We start from the raw sequence: 25,933 nt of genomic DNA, 5'->3' as shown, positions 1-25,933 counted from the left end.
AAACTTGAATGCCCTCAATGCCCGAAAGAATGGTGTCCATCAACTACTGAAATACATTGGCCGCAGAAGGCAAGCCAAAGGGAAGTCTGCAGTACTTATATGCACCATAAGGTGTTATGAAGGTTGACAAAGCCTGAGAATATATTTGCGTACAAATCATGCACCTTAGGTAGGGAATGGCAGTCCATTAGAAGGTTTTTATTAAGACTGCGGATATCTGCACATAGACAAATCCCTCCAGTTTTTCGGGACAATAACAATGGCACTGACCCACTCAGAAGAGTCAGTGGGAATGATAGTGCCTTATTCAACCAAAGTATCTAATACTTTTTCAAATTCAGGTTGTAGACTTAATAGGACTGGTCTAAACTTGTGGACAACTGTAAGGCATTATTTTTACATTTAATTTTATGCATAAACTTAGTGATGACACCAGTACTGTTGGTGGACATTTCCAGATATTGATCGATAATGATTCACAGAAATGGTAGAGTTAGTGTCAACCAACAAAAATGGAACAACTGCAATTCTAACAGGAGGATCAGTACCTGGAACTAACATGAGCTACAACTTAGCAAGATCCTCCCATCTTACGATATTTTGTACCTTAACTGCCACATAAATCTTGGTGAAAGTCTGCCTACCAACACAGGCTATTTAGTCAATAAAATAGCCAAGCATATCAATATCCTGGTCACCATATGCTTTGGGTTGGATGTCCGGGGACTTAAGGTTGACAGATTTACCTGAGTGCTCATGAAATAAGGTGTGTGCAATAATGGTAATTGGGGCACCAGAGTTAGTCATCATGGACAGAGTTAAAACAGAGCCTAGGGAAATGTCACACAAAGGTTTTTTGACTATTCCTGAGGTTACATCTAGAGTCAATGCCATGTTAGACAGATCAATATCAAACTCATCCCAACCAAAATCAATGGAATTCATTTTAAGTGAAGGTTTGACACTTTTACAAACACTATGAAAGTGCCCCACATTCTTGCATTTATTGCAGTAATTACCCTGTGCATGGCAATTAGAATAGTTGCTCAGAAGAGATGTGGAACCACAACTGAAACAAAAAACATTAGGATTATGTAGATTTAACCTGTGGTTCTTATCGTTAAGAGAAATTGCATTGATATTATCAGAATCACTAATGACATTAATGGTGGATGTTGCAATATTCCTGGGATGTTCCTTGGTTATAAGGCAAGTAGATATAATTAGGTGTTCAATGCAAAGTGAAATAATAGTTTTTGATACTTTGCCACAAACCTTGTCTGAACTAACACACAGAGGCTGCATGACATGCAGCCTGGTGATGCTCCAGTGCTCGGAATCACTGAGGTGAATTCACAGGTCCTGAATTAAATCACTGTTGTATTAAGAGACATGTGAGCTCTGCTGCAACAAGAAGCATGATTGGTAATGTGACATAGAATTCAGCAACAGCGATCGGAGAGCAAGCTCAAAGAGCTAGAGCATTGTCCTTTGAAAATGACCGTGCAAATAGAAGAGTTTGTAGAATAATGGCTTCATTCATACAAACCTCTGTAATCAGTTGGCACAAGTTCAAGGTCCCTACTTCAGAGCATGAGTAGTATATTAAAGATGAGTAATGAGGAATTTAGACCTGTATCGCCATAGTAGGGTCCTTTTGATGGGTCGGGAAAAACACATGTTAAATTACCTCTACCTATTTGATATTCCTCGATAATGACTTTTCTTCTGCTGGCCACTACTTTTTGATTTGCGCTTGTTCATCTAAACTGTGAACGGTTTGTAACTAATATGTATGAATTTTATCTTTCTCTTTTAAATCTGTGAATGTTCTGTGACTTACTTGTATGAATTTTATCTGTGTGTCACTTTTCTGGATATTTTTTAACTGAATACTTTTATTTTTTTTTACAAAAAATCGAGTTTGAAAGATGAATAAGTATTTAATTTTGGTATATTGTATTATCTGAAATAATCTAGATATTTTTTACAGATGCACAATTGTTTTGTCATTATATCATACATATTTTTCGGCATAAATCTTTGAAAAAATTATGGCTGAAAGTGTTGTACACAAATTAAGTAAGAAGCATAAGATGTCTTAAAAACAAGGGTTAATGAGTGTATTACTGATGGTTGCACTATCTCCATCATGTTGATGTTGCGTTAGTTGTGTATGTGGCATGCAATCATCATCTGGATTATCATCATCTGCATCCTCCATGCCTACAACATGGGCACTCTGCGTTTCATATCCAAATTGTGGAGCATACAACACAAAAAGCAGGCGCGACCGGCACAGGTAAGAGCGGTGTGGCAGGGCGGGGGCAGGGCATGGGGGGGCGTGAGGGAGGAGTCGACAGATGATGGGATAGGTAAGATTCAATTAAAAAAAGTAAAATCACTTACCTTGCGTTCGCCGCATTGCCGAGTCGGCGAGCTCAAGATAAGTGGCTTTATTTATTTTTTAGACCTGTTTCACCATAGCAGGGTCATTTTGATGGATGGTAATAACATGAGGAAACCTGAAATGGTGTAGAATTTTGACTTCAAAGAATTCACAGTTTGTGTGTTTGTTGGAAATGTAATGTACTATGAGGCTAATCTCAGGAAAGTGTCCATAATCTGTTTTAGCACTTTAGAAAATGTGGAATGTGACATGCCATGCATTGTTCTCATTGGGACCTGGAAACCATTAATATTTTTATTGTGGAGGGTACAGTAGTCCATACATATACCTATGCTGGCCTGTGAACCATTGCCTGCTGCATCCAATAGGCAGTATATAGTACCCATGTCAAACCACTACTTCCTAAGAATGGGTGATCTGGACATGTTTAGTCAGTTGATACATATTCTTATTAGTTAAGGCTCTCACCTACACCTTGTTGTTGCCTCTGCTGTTGCTCCTGTTACTGAAGTTGTATCTGTAGCTGCATTAATACAAGTTGCATCCCCTACTTTCTGGAGTGACGCTGCACAAAATCTCCCTCCATGCTTCTTGTGATGTGTATGCCAGACTCTGAGTTCTCCTTATATAGGATCCTTTAACACTTGTCTTAAATGTAAGTATATCTCTGTGTAGCTCATTGGCAAAAGAATGTTTTCTAAATAATTTTTAACAGACTGTTTATATTATGTTTATATGTTTCAATTACCTATTTGGCAATATTGATTGTTAAACCTGGATTTGTAACATTTATCACCTGATCTAAATTGGAGGGTGGTCTAGGCAGTATTTCATCACCTATCTTGCCCTCTACTGAGACTTGGAATCAAAGTTTTGAATTTCGCACATGGAAAAGCCAGATGCAGAATTACTATTGGTAAAACTGCACCCAGAAAAAACAAGTGCAGTTACAACTCATAATGAAGAGTAGTGGTATTTCACCCAGATTTAAAACTCTATCTGAAATATCACTACTTGTAATCATGGCCCGTGTGGCTCGCCCCAGTGGCCGCAGCACACATGGCCAGTGCAGATGTCAGATTATGCATAGATCTAGGAGAGCTGCATTATGTTTGTGTTGTGGTGCTTGAACGGTCCTGAACTGAGGTATTTGGTCATCGTAAAAAAGGCCCTAGCCATCTGTTGGGCACTGAGGAAGTTTAGGAAGTTTCTGGGGGATAGTTAGTTTATTGTGAAGACGGATCACAAACCTCTTAAAGAGACATTTGCGAGTAAAGGCAGAGATGTGGTCTTCTGTAAGATAAGAAAATTATTTTTCAAGAACTTGATTTTGTGGCTGAGCCAAGAACACATTCGCTATCTATGTCTGTCTAGGCTTGTTCAGTTAGGCTCTAGTGATTATCCTGGTAGATGTGCTGAGGACGGTAATGACGAGTAGGATAAGTGTGGGGTTGGTGATGTAACAGTGGGAACTGTGAGTGAAGCTGACTGGAAAGAAACAGTTCCTATAGATGTGGTTATTCAGGAGGTGATAGGGTACATTAGAAATGGGTGGAGTGTAAAACCAGTGGGCATTAAGGAGTGCAGAAAACTTTGGGTATTTAAGGATGTGTTTCAATGAAGGAAGGGTTTGTCTTCAGATGCACCAGGGTGATATCTCCCAAAGGGTAGAAACCTCAGTTGGTGGTGTTGGCACATCAAGGGAACCTTGGTATTTCTAAGACAACAAAAAGATTGAAGTTGAGCTGTTGTTGATAGTTTGTTTTGAGTACTTCAATTGTGATAAGGGACTTAAGCCCAGTGTGCAACCAAAGTGATAAGAGGGAACTCGGGTAAACTCTGTGATGATGTATTGTTGGATATCCTGGGTCCTATTTACAGTGATGGTAGGCAACAATATCTGTGTGGTGATTGGCATGTACTCAAGGTGGCTGGAAATAAGCATGATCAGTGGGGTTGAAAACAAACATTTAACAAACTTTTTGCAGGGGCTCTTTGGTAGAGAAGATAATCCTGGCATGCTGCTGATAGACAATGGGGTTTAACTTGTGTCACTGGGGAGGAAGGAATTTCTGAGAAAGAGGAGCATTACGCATAAGAATAGAGCTCTCTATAATACTGAAATCAATTGGATGATTGAAGGATTTCACCCTGTCTTGAAGGAAATGATTCAGTCTTTCAAAAGCAACGGAAGCTGTTGGATTGTGGTGCTGTGATGTATAGGCTTGCACTGCATGCCACACCAGAGAAAGCACAATTTGTGCCTTTCAGACTGATGACGCCAATCCTATGTTATGTCCTGTCTGGATTAACAAGTGGGAGATGTGTGAAGGAGTTGGCATAGAGTGGAGAGAGAGAAAAGTTGAAGGAAGGGAAAGTGTGGTATGATACCAAGAAAGTTACTAAGAATACGGATGTTAGAGTGGGTGACATTGCTAAGACCAGGTGTCCTGGTGGCCAGGACCACAATTGCAAGTTCTTGATTCCTATAAAAGTGGTCAGATTGTTTACTTATGCAGTAAAGACTGAAGATTCCAGGATTTGGAATGTTAAGAGGGTGGTTGGTGATGGTGTGCAGAAGGTTGAAGTGTTGGAGAGAATTCAAGGCTAATTCCCCAAATGGAAATTCTGACAAGAGCAATGCCCAGGAGGGGTCTAGTTCTTCCAAACTGACCACTGCTGAAGGATGTGGGTCAGGAGGAGATCCACAAGTGAGAAAGAGCTGAAGGGTGATGAGGACACCAGCCTTTCCGAAGGATTATGGGAAGTGATCCCTGCTGGCATAATGCCAGGTCTTTCTGTTATTAGGCTCTTATTTTGTACTGCCCTGTTATTCTGGTTTGGTCTAAACTTGCACTTTATATTTCCATTGCTACTGTGTAATTTGCTTCTAATTCACATTGCGCTCTGTTTACGGTCTTATGTACTTTTATTTTATGTGTTTACTCTGTAGTGTTTGTTGGGAGGGACAAGGTGCATGGTATTCTGAATGGGAGCATCAGAACACCATCCAGACAGTGACATTGCGGGTGTGGGGATTCTAGAGTGGGAGGGAAAGTTGGAGCGAGAGATCACCCCAGTGTTTACTGGCGGCTGAGGCACATTGCATGTACATCCACAACTCCTTCCTTATGAAAGTCCTGTCATTCTGAAGTGTCTCCTTCGTCACGCTGATGTTCAAGTCTCAATCAAAAATCTATTTATTAAAAAGCTCTTGCTGCAGCAAAGGCCAACTATCCTTGTTCCAGAGTCTTGGGGACCCAGAATTCCTCCAAGAATGCTTGCTGTTTGGAAATTGTTTGTTCAATACTGGTCCTGTATCACAGGGTTTTGTCAGAAACTTTAGTTTTAAAGTGAAAGACATTAAAAAGGAGATCACTTTTTATCCAAATATTAAGTAAGCCACACTGCGCTTCTCCCTCTGTGAAACTCTTATCCTTGGATCAAAGTCGGGATACCCAAATGACCCTTGCCTTGTGGCAGCGCTTCACCCTCTAGCCATGGCCATTTCAAATAGGTTTACTGAGTTTGCAATTCCTCAATATCCACCATATTGTGCCTGTTGGAATGAGGATAAGTGTGACAATTATTATTTTTTGAAAAATCTAATATCACCCCAAGTGATGTAAACAACCATTTGCCTATTATTCTACTAAAGGCTTAAGTAACATAGAGGAAAAGTGATGGCAAAATATCTTTTAGACTTCCCTGAGAAATCCAGTGCCCTGGAAAGCTCTGCTATTGTCATGGTGAGGGGCGAGATCAGTCCTGGTCATCACGGCGGATGATTAAGAGGTCTTGCTTGAACTGTCGGCTGCAGTTGATACCATATCACACTGCTTTGACTCAGCCACTACTAGAGGCGGGAATCACAGGACTTGTCCAAAGTAGTTTCTATTAATCTTGGTTGGTCATTCCCAGACCTTTTCATTCGCCTGCTTTAAGTCTTAGAAAATACATTGGAATGTGATATGACGCAGCTATATGCATCTATTTTCCAAACTGATCAGTTCTTTTGGCTCCAAGGCTCCGTCAAATACCAATGACACGTAACTGATTATGCAACTTGATGAGCAGACGTCTACATCTGTAATGAAACTGTCTAGAAGCCTTCGAGCCATGGGTTGGCCATAATCAGTCAGTTATAAGCCAATTTCACGGGACAATGCACTGTGGCGACAACCTGAGGGCTTAGTTGACGCGGGCACCAAGGTGAAGTCATCTTGCACCATGACATGCCTAAAGGAACCGATAAAGGTAGTGTCCAGATCTTGCTTCCATCTACGATATTGCCTACTACATTATGTCACGCCTCTTTGGTTGACTCTTGAACACCTTCTAGACTGGATTTCCGTAACACGCTTGTCTGCTTATGTGCCTGCTAAAATTGCAGTGTGTGCAAAACGTAGCTGCTTGGCTACTGTGGAAACATGATCATGCGTCCTAGGCATTCAGAGACAGTTAATGGCTGGCTTTTGAGCAGAGGGCACAATTTAAAAGTGTGTCTGGTACATAAATCTTGTTTTGCCCTTTAGTATCAGAGCCCACCAATCCTCTCTCTTTAGGTACCTGTCACTTCATAGCCTTTGGAGAGTTTGATATTTTTTCATACTCCCAAGATCAAACGGGAAACATGCAGAGGACGACAGTTCAGCTAAAAATTGTTTCTGAAACCTTAAGCATTATGTACGACTGACAAACTATGGATACGTCATAATTGGCATTATGGGAAATTAAGGCATTGCAATTAGATGGAAAGACTCCAGTCTCAAGTAATCCGGAACTACCTGGAATGAATTTAGTGAAAGAGCTCTATGATAACAATTCACTCTCATTTGCACAAATCATAACCATCTACAAATTGGGTGACATACGATTTTATGGCTTTGTAAATTATTGTAATATATGTCCACAATAAGAAGTGGGGAGAGGATATCTCCCTACTCAAGCCTCCCCGTTCAATCACTGAAGATAACTGAAGATCACCCAGAGGAGAAGGGAAAGGAAGAAGGCTACAAAAATGTGTGTACATAAAAGACAATGGCACGTGTATAATGTGGAAAAACTGCCCTCACTCAGAAAATTGTGACATGCTTCATCATATGGCCTGCTAAGGACACCCCCGCCCAGACCAACGCCTGGAGTGGAGCAACAGGGAGGGGAAGACAATACAAAGAATTAAGGGGCAGATTTACAAGCCCCTTGCGCCACCACTACGTCACTTTTCGTGACGTACTGATGGCGCAGGGGGCTCCTCCATATTTACAAGGAGAGGAAAAGTCACCCTGCGTGAATCTTCCTCTCCTCGTAAATATGGCCCCTTCACATGCAGCACTGTGCGTGGAAGGGGCGTTCCATAGGTGTTGCTGTGGGAGTTCCCACCCAACACCCATGGAACAAGACACATCACCAGATTTATGAGAAATCGTAAATCTGGAGATGTGTGTGAATGCTACGCCACCCTAGAGGTGGCGTAGCGAGGCGCAACGAGGAGAAATGTTTTCATTTCTCCTCGGTTTTTCTTCTTTCAATGCGTGCTGCATTCTACAGCATGCATTGAAAGAGGAAAAAGCTTCCTGTGATTGTTTTTTTAGCAGGAAGGGACACCTTCCTGCACAAAAACAATCTCCCCACGACGCATGCATCCTTGCACCATGGTGCAAGGGTGCCTGCACCGGTGAATGGCTGCAGTTTGTGCGCCAGTGCTGGGGAAGCACAGAGATGCGACATATTCTTGAAACTTTGTCGCATCTCTGTGCTTTCCAGCACAGCGCAGCAAAATGACTTGCTGCACCGTGCTGCAGTACTTTGTTGTAAATCTGCCCCTTCATGTTTTGGGATTACCGAAGAAAAAGTAAAGCCAGTGAAGGTTAAAACTAACTCAAATGTGTACCCACTGTCAAATTTATTCCGGGGCTATCTGGCTAGATTAAAAACATGAAGGATGGAGGTGAAAGGAGAAAATTAAGATTCCATCGCCCCTACTTTACTGCCAAAGTATCACCATGTTTCTGCTGTGGAAGGTGTGCCCATAGAGAAGGGGTCACTCGGCATTCATCAGGACCTTGCAGGTCCCAAAAAGGGAGATCCCCTCTGATCCTACCTCTGGTATCTGTGGTTGTTTGTTGGCACAATAGGGTTAGGGAATAACTCTCCCTAAAACCTTTGGACAGTTGCATCTTTGGGTACATGAGTGATTGTTACGATTACTGGCCTCTCAAATGGTACCTGGAGAGCGGCTTTGGCCTATCGACCTCCTGGTGCAAAAGGGAATTTCTCTAACCAGCTATTAGAAATCATTGCGCCCCATGTCTTAGCTTCTGACAATTTCCTTTTGATTGGTGATTTCAATCATCATGCAGAAATGCTATTAAATTCAGATACTGACAAATTAATTACTAATATGAATTCATTAGGCCTTGCACAGTTGGTTGATGGTCCTACTCATCGTGCTGGTCATACACTCGACCTCTTATTTACGAACATCTCTGAAATTATTATGGAACCTCCAGAACCATTAATATGGACTGACCATTATTTATTGAAATGTGCTATCTCTATGGTCTTAAAAGAAAACATTAATTCGGAAAATTAAGTTGTTTTGCGCAGATCTTGGCGCAAGGTCACCCCCTCTCTTTTCTAAAAATATTTTTGTCCTGATCAGAAGGTTTCAGCAGTTAGCATAAACCAAAGGGCGTTACAATTTAATAAAGACATCCTGACCACTCTAGATAAAATTGCCCCTTTACATAAGGTTAAATCCAAGACTAGAGCCTCCCCTTGGTTTACCGATCAATTAAAAATTGCTAAAAGTCTGTGTAGAAGGGCCGAAAGATTATGGCGGTAAAGTAGAAGTCCTGCTGATCGTGAAAGCTATAAAAAACAGCATCACTCTTATATGACTAAAATAAAACAGGCAAAAAAATCTTATTTGCTGAAACAGATAGCCATGGCAGAAAACTCCTCAAGGGAACTCTTTCATATTTTAAAAGATTTTACTATGGCTGCAAATCTGCCAACTATGCCTGTATCCCAAAACTGGAAAGACTTGCTGTCGAAATTTTTTGAGGAAAAGATTATGAACATTCATAGGACATTTCCCTCCATATCTAATTATAGTCATCCGGACGAACTGCCCTGTTTTTTATCCGACCCTTCAGGTCTTTTAGATAAATTTATCGAATGTGACCATAAATCCGTCACCTCAGCCATGCTAAAGATAAAATCAGGATCCCCTGCCGATCCTTTTCCTTTAAAAATGTTTTCTATAATGGTACCCACAGTTCTAGATGGCCTGATTGCGCTTTTTAATAAATCTCTGTCCGAATCGGTCTTTCCTTCTGTTTGGAAGGTAGCTAAAGTTAGACCTATTCTAAAGAAGCCAACAGCTGATCCTAAGGTGCTTCTGAATTATCGTCCCATTTCATTCCTTCCCCATTTTGGGAAAATATTGGAGTCCATTATAAATCAGCAACTGGTAAGCCATCTTGAGTGTTATGAACTCTTAGACCCCTCCCAATCCGGTTTTAGAGCAGCACACAGTACAGAAACGGCATTGGTTGAGGTTACTGATAATATCAGATTAGCCCTAGACAAACACCAATCGGCTATCCTTTTCCTGCTCGACCTGTCTGCTGCTTTTGACATCATCTCCCATAAGATCCTTGAACAAAGACTCTGGGAGGTGGGTGTCAGGGGGAATGCCTTTAAATGGTTTATCAGCTATTTATCTGAACGCACTACTAGCGTCCAGATGGAAAATTTTGTCTCCTGTGAAAGATCGGTAAAAATGGGAGTCCCACAGGGCTCTATCTTGAGCCCTACTCCTTTCAATCTTTACATGACCCCTTTGGCTGAGGTGATCAGATTACACAGCTTTGATGTCATATCCTATGCTGATGACACGCAGATTCTGATCCCCTTAGGTCCCGACCCAAACGATACCAAACAACGTTTTAAAAACTGTCTTATCAACGTTGATAATTGGATGAGATCTAACCATCTCCAGCTGAACGGGACCAAGTCGGAGATTATGCTTTTTGGTAAAGCTATCAACCATTGCTCACATGACTGGTGGCCTTCTAGGCTTGGATCCTGCCCCAAATAACACGGTCCGTAACTTGGGCTTTCACATGGATGATTGTCTATCCATGCGTAGCCATGTTAAACATGTCATTGGCACCTGCTTCGGCGTCATGCGTAGCCTTAGAAAGGTTTTTAGATGGCTCCGCATTGAGGCTCGTAAACCCCTGACACAAGGATTGATAATAAATAGAATGGACTATGGTAATGCACTGTTGCTGCCAATAAATGAAGATCTCACGAACAAACTTCAGGTTCTACAGAACACTGCTGCAAGATTGGTTCTTGACCATCCATATAGATCCCCTTAGGCAGCCTGTCTTAATACCCTTCATTGGCTCCCGGTTAAAAAGCGAGCACGTTTTAAAATATTATGTCTCACGCATAAGTTTTTGTGCGGAACCGGTCCAAAATATTGGCGAAAAAAGCTACAGTGGTATTACCCGTCCAGAACGTTACGTTCCACTGATGCGGCATTGCTGACTCCGTTAAGAATTAACACTGTCAGGCAAGGAGGCCGTTCGTTCTCCTTTTTGGCACCATCGCTCTGGAACAAAATGCCTTTCCACCTTCGTAGCATACCAGAACATGGCAAATTCCGTAAAGAGTTGAAAACCTGGCTTTATGTTAATTAGATCTGGTCCATCCACTCGAGCAGTCTGCAAGCGCCATGAGACTCATACGAGTGATATGTGCGCGATACAAATTCTCCTGATTTGATTTGATTGTGTTTTTATTCTTACTTTTGTATTTCACAGAACACAATTTGTGTGTTGTTCAAGATATCTCTGCATGACTAGGAGCATTCTCCACAGATACCGGAGGTAGGATCAGAGGGGACCTCCCTTTTTGGATTCCGAAAGGTCCTGATGAATACAGAGTGACCCATTCTCTATGGTCACACCTTCCACAAAAGAAACATGTTGCCACTTTGGCAGTAAAGGAGGGGTAATGGAATCCTAATTTTCTTCTTTTACCTCCGTCGTTCAGGAATTTAATCTAGCCAGATGGCCCCGGAATAAATTTGACAGTGGGTACACATCTGAGTTAGTTTTAACCTTCACTGTCTGCACTTTTTCTTCGGTGATGCCAAAACATTTCATTGTTTGTCTTCCCCTCCCTGTTGCTCCACCCCAGGCATTGGTCTGTACGGGGGTGTCTGTAGCACACCCTATGATGAAGCATGTCACAATTTTGTGAGTGAGGGCAGTTTTTCCACATTGTACACATTTTTTTTGTGTTTTTGTTTTTTTGGTTTCCTCATATACCATTATGGAATTCTTAAAGGGAGCTTAGGCAACTCAATTTGAAAAGGTCGATCCTATCCGGCCCTAATGTTAAGCGACCAAGTTCATACAGAGCCATGCCTAATCCCTCAATCCACTCCTTTTCACGCCAAAACTGACTCCCTGCGTTACTGGGGAGATTTAGGAACCGACAGGGCCCAAGATAAATCATAGGAACACCAAATTACCTTTACCTTTACCTATCTTGCCATGCCACCAAGGGCTTCCAAATTTTATCAAAACTTGTGAGATCACATGCCATATCTGACTTACTGGTAACAATAACATGTTTAAGACAGTTTGAAAAAGATGGAGGTAATGGATCTTTCCAGGCTCTGCATATTTCACGCCTGGCTAGGAGTATGACGTAGAAAATGAACCTTGTGTTAATATCCTCAATATTGTAGGCAACTCCTAGTCCGGAAAGAATAGTATTAATTGTTATTACTATTGGTGTCTGCAGAACCTCCCCCAAGAAACCCTGTACCGAATCCCAATAATTTTTTATTTCTGGACATACAGCCAACATATGCACATCATCTGCGGCCAGGAATCTGCATCTTGGGCAATGATAATCTAGATTGGCGAATTTCATAAGTTTCTTTGGGGATATATATGCCCTATACATGGTATATAAATGGTTCCGCTTTAATGTTGCCGGTTTTACCACAGCCTGCAAGATAGTAAATGAGTCAACCCAAATATCCACCAAATCCACATTCTCCAATACTAGTAGATTATTCCATAGCTTTTGTATCTCTGATTCGCAGATGTTCTCAGCTTCTAACATAGCTGTATACCAGTATGAAATTTGTTTTTTCCACTTATTTTTCCTATATATTAAATCAAATTTTGGATTAGGGTTATTGAGATTCCAGGGCTTAGATAGCCACCATCTGGATAACTGATGATATTTAAACCTATTAAGAGTACCCCCAGTAAGACCAGATACTGCCTCCCAACTGAGAAGCTGTGAGCCAACCTGGAGATCCCCCCAGCGCTCAATCCCAGCGGCCCCAAGAGGACGAGATAGTAAATCGTCAAGGCAGGCAGGCAGGGGAATCCCAGATTGGAGCCTGCACTGAGTAATAGGGAATATCGAGCTTCTGCCTCACAAAGACCCAGTTTCTAATAGCTGTCCCCAGGATCTTTAGTCTTATTTTTTTGAAAAATTTTGGGTCTCCAAACTTAAAAAGAAAATGCGATTGGCCCTGTGGTATATCTCGTAGTAGTGCTTGAAATAATAAACCTAATGATGTTGCCTCTATCTCCCCCGCCAAGGGTCTAAAGTTCTTGAAATGGAAAGCGTGGCAGTAGACCAATAGATCAGGAAAGGCCAAACCACCTGCCTTTAAAGATCTCCTAAGCTTCTTCCATGCTACCCTTGGCGATTTAGAGTTCCAAATAAAGGAACCCAATATCCCTTGCAACTTTTTAATGGATACAGTGTTAAAAGATAATGGGATAGAATTAAATAGGAAAGTAAGTTTAGGAAGGATAATCATTTTTATTAGGTTAACCCTCCCAAAGATGTTTAGAGGGAGTGATGACCATCTTTGCAGTAAAGCACAGACCTCCTTAGAGACCTTTTCCATATTAATTTTGGTGATATCCTCAATTTTTTGGGTCAAAAGGACCCCCAGGTATCTCATTTTTGACTTGGTGCCCACCGTACTAACCTCTTGGTTCCACTCCATGATTTCGTTTTTTTTTTTTTTTTTTTTTTTTGAAGCCGTTTATTACAGAATCCAAAAAATATACAAAGATGGGCCTACAACCTTCAGGCCGGCCGCTAGCACACAGAAGGAGTATATAATACAGACAGTAGGACACACGCTGCGGCAGAAGGGAAATCACAGGAGTTGAAAGAGGCATTGGTAGCCACACCATCCGGACCCCACACAACGGCTTCATTTTTATATAAATAATCAACAAAAAACAAGTCCACAAGGCAACCCACAATCGGAAATAACAGCATGTGCTCCCCTAGGGGGGGGACCCCGCCGATCCATAGGAATATCGAGGGGGGGATTAGGTCAGGACGGGGACTAAGCAGACTCATTGCCCAGAACCGGGAAGACAAACAGGCTAAGGAGACGGGGCCGGTGACGAATCAGGCAGTAGCGGCGGGGTACAGATTCCCCCCCGGTAGGCGTTCCAGGGGCCCCATACCTTCACCCATGTCCCAGGCTTACCTCTCGCAACATACACCACCTTTTCCCGAAACATACACCAATCCATGTTGTCCTTCCACGCCGAGACAGTCGACGACCTCTGGGAACCCCACAATTGCGCAATGTCACGTTTGGCCACCATATATCCCAGAGTCGCCCACCACGTCTGCGGCACTGAGTAGTCGGTTGGGTCCCACACATTCAGAAGACATCTCCTCGCCTCGGGCAGCAGCGGCACATGCGTGACTACCTGCAAAACCTCATGCACACCACGCCAGAATCGCACCACCTCCGGGCATTCCCACAAAATATGGAGAAAGGTCCCCAAAGAACCACACCCACGCTTACACAACCCGTCCACAGCATAGCCCATACGCATCAGCCTCGGCCCCGTAACATAAACCCTATGGAGTATCTTGAGCTGGACGAAGCGAAGGCGGGCCGGTATGGCCACCTCTTTCGGGGAGGCCACCGCAGACACCCAGTCCTCGTCATCCAGCTCCAATCCATCAGCCCTCCACGCCTCGCGAAGGCCAGTCAGCAGTCCCGAACGGTCATTAATGAGATTTTTGTAAATTAATGAAATCGGGCCGTCCGGGACATGCCCATCTAGCACTCTATCCTCCAGAGGGGAGTACTCCGGGATGGAGGCAACGTCCGGAAATACGGAGCACAACGCATGACGGATCTGCAGATAGCGAAAGTACTCCCTGTCCTGCAGCTGGAATTCTGTCTGCAGCACATCGAACGTTTTGAATCCCCCCCTCGTCCAGAGATCGCCCACCCTGCTGATGCCTATCATGTCCCACTTCTCAAAACCCTTCGAGGTCCACAAGGAGCCCAGCCGCTCGGATGCGTATAGTGGCGTCGCCCGGGTCAAGCGATCCTTCCACCCCATCGCCACGTTAGCCGCGTGCCACACTCGTACCATGACCCGCGTGGGGCCCGTCAGACGTGTGTCGAGCGAGTTAGAATAAAGCGCCCGATTATAGTCACCACCCGGCAGTAACATTTTATCCATCTCAAAGGCCGGGTTGAGAGCGGGCCCGTAAAGGCCGTGATTGATCGCAGCCAGCTGGGAGGCCCAATAATATCGCTTGATATCTGGGAGGGCAACCCCCCCGTCGTACCACGGGAGCGTTAGCTTCGCCAGGGCGATACGCGGTCTACCCTCCCAGAACAGTCGGCGCTGCAAACTCTCCACCTCGCGAAAGTAGCGCGCCGGGACAACGTCCATTGTGTTCTGTAAAGCATACAGGAAGCGTGGCAGCGACATCATCTTAAACAATGCCGCCCGGCCGAGCGGCGAGAGCGGCAAGCGCCCCCAACGAGCGACGTCCTCCTTCAGGCGCTGGAGGGGGGGGAAGCAAGTTCTGTTTATATCGAGCCTCCGCGTCCAGGGTAATGAAGACACCCAGGTACCTAAATCCCCGCGGGGCGATCTGGATAGGACAACCCCGCGGAAGGATAGGATCCTCCCCCGAGAGAACATACACACACGATTTAGCCCAGTTGATGACAAGGCCGGAGTTGAGGCCCAATGAGTGCAATACATCAACCAGTACTATCAGTGATTTACGTGGGGAAGCCAAGTACAGAAGAATATCATCAGCGTATAGAGATACGCGGTCCTCATACTCGGGGGTCCATCGGAGACCACGGATAGAAGGATGCCACCGCAGCCACTCCGCCAGGGGCTCCAAGGCAAGCGCGAAAAGGAGCGGTGATAACGGGCAGCCCTGCCGCGTGCCCCTGCCCAGCTCAAACGGAGCCGACACTCTACCGTTCACAACCACCTGCGCCAGCGGTCCAGAGTACAACAATTTCACCCAACCGATGAATCCCGGGCCAAACCCAAACTTCGCGAGTGTCGCCCAAATATATGGCCACTCAAGTGTGTCAAACGCCATAGTGGCGTCCAGGGACGCCAAAATGGCCGGCTCCCGTATGAACGGGACACGTGCTAGCACCCCATGCAAGCGCCGCAGGTTAAGCGCAGTGTTGCGATGAGGGATAAAGCCGGACTGATCCTGGTGAATCAAATCGCACACTACGCCAATCAGCCGATTAGCCAACACCTTGGCGAGAATTTTGGGCTCCGCATTCAACAGCGAAATAGGCCGGTAGGATGTGACCCGGTCCCGCGGCCTCCCCTCCTTATGAATAACCACGATAGTAGCCAGACGCTGGTCCAGCAGGAGGGAACCCGCCGAGCGGGCCGCAAGGAACATAGCACGGAGATGCGGTGCCAGCGTATCCGGTCGCAGCTTGTACAATTCGATGGGAAGACCATTAGGACCCATAGCCTTGCCGGAAGCGACCGAACGTATGGCGAGGGCAATTTCCTCAGAGGTTGGGGCGGCGTCCAACGACACTCTGTCCTCCTCCGAAAGGGAAGGCAGCGCGATATCTCTAAGCAGGGCATGGGAATCCTCTTCCGAGCGGGAGGACACCGGGGAATACACCCCACGGAAATATTCTGCGAAGCAATCAACAATGTCTTCAGGTTCAGTGACACACACACCATCCGGCCTCTCAATCGACGGGACAACTCGACTCGCTCTCTCCTTTTTATCCAGCCACGCAATCAATTTCCTAGCCTTATCACCCACATCATACAGTCTCCCCTGTTGCTCTCTACTGAGGCCCCTGGCTGCCTCCGTGACAAGGGCCTTATAGGCCGCCTGCTTGAGTCGGAGAACATGTAATTTGTCATCCGTCACGCCACATTCGAGGTCACCCTCCAACTCAGTGATTTCACGGGTCACCTCCTCCCGCTCGCGCCTCCGGGAATAGGAAATAAGGGACAGGGCATCCCCCCGAATCACCGTCTTAAATGCCTCCCACAGCGATATCGCCGATGACACAGACCCCACATTATCGTCAAAATATCGCTTAAGGGACTTAACCAACTCTGCGCGAATGGTGGGGTAACGCAGGTACCAGGGATTAATCGGGACCACCCTACCCTCTCCCCTCGGGAGAATATCGAAGTGCAACAAGAGCGGGGAGTGGTCTGAAATACCCCGCGCCAAATGGCGCACCTCCCCGATCCTCCCCGCATGCGCCGCCGGCACCAGGACATAATCTAGCCTTGAGAGACTGCCATGGGCCCCGGAATGAAAGGTGTACTGTATCTGCGTAGGATGTTTCAAACGCCAACAATCCACCAGCCCCAAGGTGTCCAAGAGGCCAGACAACCACGCCTGGGCACGGGGGAGATCCCTAGGGGGGTGACGGTCCTCAGTTCCGGAAACCACAGCGTTAAAATCCCCCCCAACCACTAGAATTCCCTCCGGAAGGCCAAGGAGGAGGCGCCCCAGATCCGCAAAGGTGGTCGTCTGCAACCCTGGCGGGACATAAACAGAAACAAAAACAATCACTCTGCCCTCCATTCTACCCACCAGAACCGTGTAACGTCCCCTGTCATCATGGAGCACCTCATCGACTTCCAACGGGAGCGAGGTCTTGGCCATGATGCCCACACCCCTTGAACCAGACGTGAAGCCCGAATGGGCCAGAAGGCGGTAGCCCCGTCGGTTCATAGCACGAAAGGAGTTGCCAATGAGGTGCGTCTCCTGCAGAAAAACTATGTCAGGTGAAATTCGTTTCAGGAACTGCAGGACCACACCTCGTTTTATCCTGTCCCCCAGTCCATTAACGTTCCAGGACAAAAGACTCAGTCCCCTACCCCCCATCATAAACGAAAGCAATCACTCGTCCCCCCGAGAGCACTTTAAGAATAGCACGACAATACTTTTGCCTTGTGGTACAAATGAGCAACACCCCACCCCAACCCAACAGCCCCAACAAAACTCCCCCCTCCCTGCACCCCTGCATGAGCCCAGACAGCCCCCCCAACTTGCAGTGTGCCTGTCGCCCCTATATAATAGAAACTAGGTAAACCCCCTAGAGGAGGAAAGAGTACCCCTTCGAGACACCGCACCACCTACAAAGGAGGGAAAGCGAGTACAAAAAACGAGAGACCCTAAGCTTGGCCGAAAGTGGCTGCATCTTCGTCCAGAGTGAGTCCCAGTATCAGCACCTCAGTCCCGGTCCAGTGGGCCCTCTCCTCCCGCAGCCCCCCCCCCCCGCCATCCCGATCCCGACCCCCAGACAAAGTGTCCAGCCAGTCCCCGGCCATTTCAGGACGGTCAAAAAAGTGAGTGCGACCATCCACCTCCACTCGCAGCCTGGCCGGGAAGAGCATGGCGTATTTTAAGTTCATGTCCCGAAGCCGCCGCTTGACGCCCAGGAAGCTCAATCTCTGCTTCTGGACCGCTTGGGTGAAGTCAGGATAAAAGTTCACCTCCATGTTCTCAAGCTTAATCGGCCCTTGCAGTCTGGAGGCTTGCAGAATCGCATCCCTGTCCCGAAAATTAAAAATACGGGCAATAAGAGGCCGCGGAGGGGCTCCGATCTTCGGCCTTCCCCCGGGAACTCTATGAGCCCTCTCCACGGCGAAGAATTTACTCAGTCCCCGAGGCTGGAGATGGGTAGTGATCAGGTCCTCCACAAAGAGATCCACCGCCGACTCCTCCCATCCCTCAGGTACTCCGATGATGCGGATATTATTCCTCCGGGCCCGGCTCTCGGAATCCTCCAGGCGCCGATCCATGAGCGCACTCGCCTGACGAAGCCGGTGCACCTCCGTTTGAAGGGCCGCCACCTCAGTCGTGAGGCCCGACGCGGTGTGGGCCAAAGAATCGACCCGGTCATTAGTCTTCGAGAGATCAGCTCTCACCAGGTTGACATCAACGAGGACCGCGTCGATTTTATGGGCTAAGGTGTCAAACCGCTGGCCCACCGAGGCCTTCATCTCAGCAATGGCGCCCATGACGTCTTGCATAGTCAGATCTTTGGGCAAATCCGGGGCATCCGGGGGGCCCTCAGAGGACTTGTGCGGTCCACCGGGAGATCCCTTCGGGAGGGTGTAGCGGTCCATGATGTTGGCCTGATGTGCGGCACCACGCCGGGTCGACTTGGCCTTCAACCGATCGCCATCTTGTTTCGTGGCCATCGTCGCGGGTCGCACACCCTCACCAGCCACGCAGTAAAGGGCAGGCAATCAAGGCCACGAGCTCCGGGGGGTCACCCCAGGACGGCGGAGCGGGCCACAGCAGGCAGGCAGGCAGGGTCTCCCAGCGAGGCCACCCCAACACAAAGAGCGCCGCGATCCCACTTGCGAAGACGGCAAGGGGGCGCGAAAGTGAAAGTGAAAGTGCGGGGTACGCGACTCGCCAGGCCCAGCCCGCCGTTGTTGTTCACTTTGCCACCGGGTCGCCCCCAAACACGAGTCCGGGGTCAGGAGAGAAGCAGGCCGCAAACTTCAAACGGTGCTCACTCCGGCACCCGAGGTCCGATTCGAAAACGGGAAACGGGTACCACCTCGGCTCAGGCTCACCGACACAGTCCCCTCAACCGATGCAGGATGAAGACAGGATAAACGTAGGAGGTTGCGGAGGTCCTCGGGAGCCTCGCATCTACGCGGCCATCTTGGTTGCGCGCTAGGCTCCTCCTCCCATGATTTCGGTTTTATCTTTATTAATTTATTTATTTTTATTTAAGCGATTTCTAAAGCGCCTGGTGACCCAAGGGCATCCCCGCGCTATGTAGCTTGAATCCTGTTGAGAGGGGAGGAAGCCGAAGGGTATTATTTGGGGAACAGATGGGTCTTTAATTTTTTTCGGAACGCAAGGAAGTTGGATTCCAGTCTGAGGGCGCGAGGGAGTGCGTTCCAGCCCTTAGCCGCCTGAACTGAGAATTGACGACCTCCTGTGCGGACTTTTTTGAATCTGGGGATGCGGACTAGATTCTCATTTTGAGATCGTAGCGATCTGGTTGCTGTATGGAGTAACCAGAGACCGCCCCAAATTCGTCAGCTAGAGCTATCAATTTGGGCAAGGCGACCCCTGGGTTTGAAGTGAACATAAGAAGGTCATCAGCATATAATGCGAATTTTAGTTCTAAGTCAGAAATCTTAAAGGGTTTAAATGCTGGGTCAGATCTAAGTAAACAAACAAAGGGCTCAATATACAAATCAAACAATAAAGGCGACAGCGGACAGCCCTGCCTAATTCCGCGAGCAATTGGTACCCAGGAGGTTAAAAGACCGTTTATTAATATCCTTGCCCGTGGGGAGCGGTAAAGAGACCTCATAGCAGTTACAAACTTATTTGGGAAGCCAAAGGCTTCCAAGACCCTCCATAGATATAACCAATCTACCTGATCAAATGCTTTAGCAGCATCCACTGCTGCCAGGGTCAAAGGGAGCTTCTTGCTGATAGCAACATCTATTGCTGCGATAACCTGAAATGTCAGTTCGTTTAGTTGTCTGTCTGGGATGAAACGCCTTTGGTCCTGATGAATAATTGTCTTTACCGTTTTGGCCAGTCTGGCTGCAAGCACACCGGCAAAAACCTTATAGTCTGTGTTTAACAGCGAGACTGGCCTGTAAGATTCGATCTTTAATGGGTCCTTATTTGGTTTCAGGATTAGCGTTACAGTAGCCTCTGCCCATGAGTCGGGAGCATTCTCGCCGCCCGTAAAAATTTTATTAAACAGGGTTGTGAGAACTTGCACTATTTGATCTATAATTATCCTGTAAATTTCTACTGGGAGGCCGTCAGGTCCAGCTGCCTTACCCTTAGCCATTCTCATCAGCTGAGCTCTGACCTCACCTTCCTTTATGTCCGACGCAAGGAAACTATTATTCTCTTCAGCTAAGCATGGGAGCTGTATCTTACTTAACCAGCTTTCCAATGACAAAGGAGATTGGTTTATTCTAACAGAGTACAGCGTTTTGAAGAAGGATTCAGCCTCAACCCTAATTTTCTCATCATCACTTGTGACAATACCCGAACTTCCCTGGGTGAGACTTGTGATCATATTTCTATTTCTGTCCATCTGAGATTTCCAAGCAAGAAGGCGACTACATTTCTCCCCATAAGAAAAATTTTGAAGTTTGCTGGCGTCCCATCTACCTTTCAGGACTTTATCCAAGCCTGCTTGATAGTCTGCTCGCAAAGCATCTAGTTCCTTTTGTAGGAGAGGTTTTATACTAGAATGATTGGCAGAGGCTGCTTGGAGTTCCAATTCTTTCACTTTGATTTTATGAAGCTCTTCTTCCTTTTTCTCCTTTTTCTCCTTATTCTTCCTATTCCTAACAATTGACATGGAGGTCAGCATACCCCGCAGAAACGCTTTATATGTTTCCCAAACCACTTGTTGGTTGGCTGAGCCTATATTATTGTTAAAGAAATCCTCTGTCACAGTTATCAGATCCATTTTTGTCTCATCCTCTAATAACATAGATCTATCTAGGGTCCATCTCCTTGGTATTTCTTTTACTTTGAAAGTAATGATTAACTCCACTGTCGAGTGGTCTGACAAGATGGCAGGGGTATATTCGATAGTGTCAACTGCCGCAAGTAACACCTGATCAATAAGGAAAAAATCTATTCTGGAATGGTGGCCATGCCTGCGGCTATAAAAAGAAAAATCCCTCCTTGTGCTGTTTCTAACTCTCCAGACGAGGTTCCACCAGTAGACGGGGGAGCCCCGCAGTCGACTATGGATACCCCTGCCGGACCCAGGCTCTCTCAATTAGAGTCCTTATTATTAAACATGAGGGAGGATTTGTTATCGAAATTCGCAATCTCTGAGGCAAATCAGAAAAGCATTCACGATCAATGTGCGAATTTGGAGGCTAAATTAGACGAAGTGTCTAAGCGTACTGGTGTGTTAGAAGAAGATGTGTCTCTGCTTACGGGTGCCTCTCAGCGACATGAGAGAGATCTAGAGGCTCTCAGACTGCAAAACAAAAATCTCCAAATGGACATTGAGAGACTCGAGATACATTCGAGAAGGAATAATCTCAAATTTTGAAAGATTCCTGAGGGAGCCGAGAAAGGGGATGTTAAAGCATTTATTTGTAACCTGCTTAGAGATGGTGTACTAAAAGACAGGCCTGACATAGATCTTGAGGCCGAAATTCAAAGAGCTCATAGAGACCCCTATAGGCTGCATAAGGAGAGGAAGGCACCTAGGAAAATCTTGGTGAACTTCCTCACCTATACGGTAAAGGAGCTAGTACTGAGTAGAGCACTAGCTGATACAACCCTCCAGATAGACTCTATCAGATATTTGATTAGGTCCGATGTAGGAAAAGCCACAGCACAAAGGCAGTGGGAGCTGGGGAACAGAATGCCTGATCTGAGGAGCCTGGGCGCCCAGGTTCAAATGAAATTCCCTGCATTCCTAAAAGTTGTTTGGAAGAACAAGACCCATAACTTTCTATCTCCACATGAAGTTGACTCCTTCATAACTTTAATAAGAGAGAGTCCTTAACAGAATTTTTCTAATTGAATTTAGTTGTTTCACTGTATGGGAGGGGACGAGAAAGGAGAAGAGGAGAGAGGAGGAAGAAGGGGAAAAGGGGGAGAAGAAGAAGAGGGAAAAATAGTTTAAAAAAAAGAGAAGTAAATAAAACAATAATAGGGAAAAAAAAAAAAGAAGGGGAAGAAAAGGTGGAGAAAATAAAAAAAAGGGAAGAGGAGGAAGAAAAAAGAAAAAAAAAAAGATAAGGGTTCACCCGGCTCATATACAGGAGTCTGTTTTTTTTCTTTTTTTTTTTCTTAGCAACTGACGGGAAGGATCCAGGTCAGATCACGGGAGCCCCCACAGGCGACAAGATCGCCAGAGTAGGTATAGGAGGGGTTCCTCAGGGGGGGTGGGTGGTTTGCTGGGTGGTTGGGGCAAAAGGGGTAAAAAAAATTCCCATATACACATCAATAAATACACCGGATATGGAAGGGAGCAGGGCCTGTGGTGGTAGATGGAAAGGTTAATATGAATAACAAAATTAAGTTTGTCAGTTGGAATGTGAATGGCCTAAGAGATAAGAGGAAACTTACAAGGGTTAAGGAATATTTATTTAGGACAGGGGCTCAGGTTTGTTTATTGGAAGAGACCCACTTAGAGAAAAAAGAGTGTGAGACCGAGCTGGGGAAGGCTAGATGGATACAGGAAGTCCTATGTTCTGACCAGAATGGTAGCACTAGAGGGGTAGCAATATTGATTAGAGCTAACGCAGGAATTAAGGTGGTGAAATATGACACTGATCGATCAGGAAGGTGGTTGGTGGCGTCTCTACAGTGCCAGAGTAACCCTTTTGTATGTGCTGTATATTACGGCCCCAATCAAGATCTTCCAGGGGCACTCCTGAAGCTTAGAACAATTCTTTTAGATCACACAGGGCCAGTTATCTTAGGGGGTGATTTTAATTTGATTTTAGATGATAAGCTGGATCGAACATCGAGGGTCAAATTTACACCTCCAGTGAAATCCTGGAGAGAGCTTAAAAACTTAGTTAAGGATTATAACCTTATAGACGTCTGGAGAGTTAGAAACAGCACATTGTACACATGCCATTGTCTTCTATGTACACACATTTTTGTACACTTCTTCCTTTCCTTACTCCTCTGTGTGATATTTTGTAAGTTATTGCCCACTGAAAAATCTCTTTCAAAACACTACATTTTGATTATTTTCCCTTCAAACTCTTGCAGAACGGTCGCTGACATCTAAATTGAATAAAATATCTATATTCTGAAAAACCTCAACTCTGTAAAACATAACTTGTTGACTGAAAGGGTCAATTCTGTTAATCCGAGCAGTGGTCAAATATCTGGTCCCTGGCTTTTAATGTATGAATGATTGCTGTACAATTTGCAGAATCTTGATTTATGTCCATAACAAAACATGTTGGACTCCTTACAAGATGCACATGCTAAGTCTACTTCCCTCCCCATGGGCTGGCTTTGTCGGTTTTCTAAAAGTGACCTACTATGTCATTTGAGTGTAAGATGTAAGATAAGTCAGCTGTTCTGTGATGGCCAAAGCCATAGCATCTTAGAAGTTTTAACATTAAACTTAATATCTAGATTACTGTTACTGTCCAATGATTTTTGGGTTCAGGTGGCCATCACAACTATTTCAGGAGGACACCTCCTTGACAGATCTCTTCCTGACCGTTGCTACTAAATCTATACTTGCCAACTGGACACAAGCTAACAGTATATCAGTTCACATGTACTAATCTGTAATTACTTGGCCTGTGAGAAATTGCAATTATGGCAGAGTAATTCGAGTAATTTCAGTAATTATGCATTACTCTTGTGATGCAAAATTGCCAAAATTACACTATCTAGAGAAATTAAGAGTAGTTTGTGGCAAAAATCCAACCACAGAGCACAGGAACATTGAACTAAGAGAGAAAGAGCAGCTGCAGGCTACTGCTGTTCCTCTAGCATTTAGTGCTAGTTTCTTATTGCAAAATGCACCCTGTGGCCCATTTCGGATGGAATTGTACATTTTGCGCTAGGAAAATAGTGCTATATGCTGGCTTACGCTACACATACAATTACGCATAATTATGAGTATGTTTGCGGTAATTACAAGTAATTATGATAGAGAGAATTAAGCCAGTTACGTCCACCCCTAGTAATTACAGTACCTCTGCAGATGTGACAATCTCATATTTACTCAAATCTATCTAATAAGCAGTAACAGGCAGGGCTTTAAGTGGGCTGGGTTTCACTGGTGCTGGGCACCGGCAGTTTTTTTTAAAGGGGCATTGAAACAGGTCTCTACCGAGCTCTGTTTTGTGCCCTGGCACAGACAGTCCATTTTTATTTCTGACTGCAGTGACAGCAGGCACATCGATGTGCGCGTGCTCACACTGCTCACTTCTCACTAGTGGAGAAGTTGGCATGACGCCATGCCAGGTGACCATTGTAGGGGAAGGGAAATCCTTTAAAGCGAGTCATTTTATCTCTGGTTTTCCCTTCTCTTTTTGAAACTCAGGAGCAGCAACATTCAAGTGGTGCCACCAGGGCTTTAAGTGGAAGCTTTTTCAATATTATATTCAAGCCACAGTTGCTGCTAATTTATCTTATGCAACTAACAACCATTGACAAAGTCAATAGTCCTGACTTGTTGTAGGTATAATGTTACTTGTATCATATATCTGGATGCCATGACAGAAACAGCAAAATACAAGTCAGCGGCACACTGTGTTAAACAGTTTTTTAGCTTATGTGTTTTTAAGCCACGCCCTTAATTAGATTGGCCACGCCCCTTTGAGGGATTCTCCAGTTTTTTCATCCCACTTAAAGCCCTGGTAACAGGCATTTATGGAACAAACTCACTGAATACCACATTCAGTTCTGTTCATAATTTGGGATACCCTACCGATAAAATCAGCAATTACCTACTGTTGGGACCATGTGCCATCATTCAATCAGAAAAAGTCTGTTCATAAGTCCAATGCCCATAGAATGTCCTGTGTCAAGAGACACAATGCAGATCACTGTTTGTGTCCCGGAGCAGCGCCTCAGAATCCACGGGCTAGTAAATAAAGTACCACGAAAGGTGCTCAGGTGCTGCATGTTAACCAGGGTCTAGTCTAGGTACCTGCCGTGCACATCCAAATATGCAAATATTCCAAGGTGCTCCTTAGTCCGTCTGTCTGTCAGGTTCCATGTTTCCACACCATTTCCACTGTGCCCCAGTAGGGCCATACATCATACTAAACTAGTATTTTTATGAGGTGCTAAACATTGACATGACAACAAAGCATGGGAGGACTAAATTAATCATATATGTATTTAAGCAATCCCTTTCCCCTATGTCCGTGCAGACCTGCCCTAGGACTTGTTTAGAAGAAAAAAAAAAAAGCAAAGGATAATCTTGCCTGGTGCTTAATCTTCGCTTAATAATAAAACGAAGCGGGGGCTTGGTCTCGCGCCGCACGAAGATGGCGGCTTTCCTTTAAGCTCCGCTCGACCACGGAGCTTACTTCAGGAATACAGCCTGCTTTTCACCTTCGCAGGTCCCAGAATGCAGGAATTCAGCTTATGAAGGGTCGGAGCGGCGATTGATGCCGTTTCAACCGCTTTTTCTTCATTCCCCGAACCAGC

This window comes from Triturus cristatus, chromosome 3_2 (assembly GCF_964204655.1).
Source record: "Triturus cristatus chromosome 3_2, aTriCri1.1, whole genome shotgun sequence".
Lineage (NCBI taxonomy): Eukaryota > Metazoa > Chordata > Amphibia > Caudata > Salamandridae > Triturus > Triturus cristatus.
This window is presented reverse-complemented; position numbering follows the sequence as displayed.